This window comes from Aureococcus anophagefferens (genome assembly GCF_000186865.1).
Source record: "Aureococcus anophagefferens unplaced genomic scaffold AURANscaffold_1, whole genome shotgun sequence".
NCBI classification, from domain to species: Eukaryota; class Pelagophyceae; order Pelagomonadales; family Pelagomonadaceae; genus Aureococcus; species Aureococcus anophagefferens.
Genome location: NW_008705561.1, coordinates 3,416,409 through 3,418,558, shown reverse-complemented (window position 1 = coordinate 3,418,558; position 2,150 = coordinate 3,416,409).

Here is a 2,150-nt window from a genome sequence, read left to right as displayed (position 1 = left end):
TGAGGTCTACTTCTCCGCGTCCGGCGCTGCTCGGCAACGCGGGCCAGACGGACTACGGCGCCGCGAACGGCGCGCTCGACGCCGTCGCGGCGCGCCGGTCCGCGGACGTGTCGCGCGGCGAGGACCGGCGCGTCGTCTCCGTGCAGTGGGGCCCCGTCGGCGGCCACGGCATGGCGGCCGTGGCCAAGGCCGGGGGCGCCGCGAGCGAGCGCGCGCCCTACGCGCAGATGGCCCTCGACGACGCCGTCGCGTGCCTCGACGCGTGCGCGCCGAGCCGCGCGTCCTACGACCCCGCCGCGGCCCGGCCGCCGGCCGTCGTCGCCGTCGTCGCCTTCGACCTGGCCCTGCTCGCGCGCGCGGCGGCGCGGTCGCCGGCGACGGCGGGCCTCGTCGCCGGGCTCGTCGGCGCGGCGGCCGCGGCGCCCGCGGCGGCCGCGGCCGCGGCCGCGGCGGCGCCGCGCGGGCCCGCGGACGTCGCGGCGCTCGTCCGCGGCGTCTTCGCGCGGCACTGCGGCGCCGTGACCGCCGTGCGGCCGGCGACGCGCATCGCCGACCTGGCCCTGGACTCGCTCGAGGTCATGGCCGTGGTCCGCGACTGCGCGGCGGCGACGTCCGCGCGGCTCGCGGCCGTCGACGTGCTCGCGGCGGCCACCGTCGGCGACGTCGCGGCGCTCGTCGCCGAGGCCGCGGCGCCGGCGCCGGCGCCGGCGCCCGCCGGGGGCGCGGCGCCGCCCGCGGCCCCGCGGCCGCGGCGCGCGTCGTCGGACGCGGCGCGGCGGCGGCCGTCGGACGGCGGCGCCGCGGAGCCCGAGGAGGCGGCGCTCGGCGAGCGCGTCGCCTTCACGGTCGAGTGCGGCGCCCTGGGCGCGCTGCTCGCGCTGTGCTGCGTCGCCCCGTCCGTGGCCCTCGAGCGCGCGCTCCTCCGCGGGGCGACGGCGCGCCTGTCGGTGCTCTGCGCCGCGCACGCGGCCGACGCGGCGCTCTTCGGCGGGTCGGGCCTCGCCGCGGACCTGCTCTTCGACGGCCTGGGCCTCCCGGGCCCGGCCCGCGCCTACGTCGCGCCGCGCTGCGGCGGCCGCGCGGCCGCGCTCGCGGCCGCGGCGGCCGGCGGGCCCGGCGCGCGGCTCCGGGGCTGGTTCGCGTTCCTCGTCGAGGTCGCCTACGCGGGCCTGGCCCACGGCCTGCTGGTCCTCCTCGCCTCGACGCTGGTCCTCGTCGCGTCCAAGTGGCTCCTCGTCGGGAAGCTCGCGTCGGGCGAGTTCCCGCTCTGGCGGTCGCCCGCGGCCCGCCGCGTCGCGAAATTCCCAACTTCAAAGGCTCCTATCTCGGCCGGTTTCTACTCGTTTCGGCTATTTTTTGGACGAGCGATCATCTCTCGGAGCGCTCTCGACGCCTGGATGCTTTTTCCGGAACGCGCGCGCGCGGAACACTCACGTTGAAGCGACGTTGAATCACTCTTTTCCCGCGCGAAGCAGGGCCGCCGCGTCGCGCGCTTCGACAGCGCGCACCGCGCGGCCGCGCGCCTCCTCCCGGGCGTCGCCGCGGCCGGCGACCGGCTCTACCCCCAGTGCGTCAAGGCCCTGCTCCTGCGCGCGCTCGGCGCGACGGTCGGGCCCGGCGTCGAGCTCGGCCGCCGCTTCGGGACGTCCCCGCCGAACGTCGAACCTCTCGAGCTCGGTCACATCGATTCGGCCGATGTTTGGACGAATCGACGGCTCTCGTCGCGTTCTCGAAGCGCGGCCGAGGGGTTTTGCGCGATGCGTTCGATGACGCGCGCGCGGACGTCGGGTCGAAGCTTCGAGTCCCGCGCAGGTCGGGCCCGGCGTCGAGCTCGGCCGCGGCGCGACGGTCACGGGCTGGGACGTCGTCACGCTCGGCGCCGGGTGCCGCGTCGACGACGGCGCCCACGTCCGCGCCGTCTGCCTCGACGCCCGCCGCGTCTCCGTGGGCGCCGTCGCGCTCGGCGCGCGGAGCCGCGTCAACGGCGGCGCCGTCGCGTTCCAGGGCGCGTGGCTCGGCGCGGACGCGGTCGTGCGCTGCGCCTGCGCCGCGACGGGCGTCGTGCCCGGCGCCGCGGCCTGGCCGAAGCCGCGGCGGCGCGGCGGCGCCGCGGCGGGCGCGGGCGACCACGCGTGGCGCGTGCGGCGCGA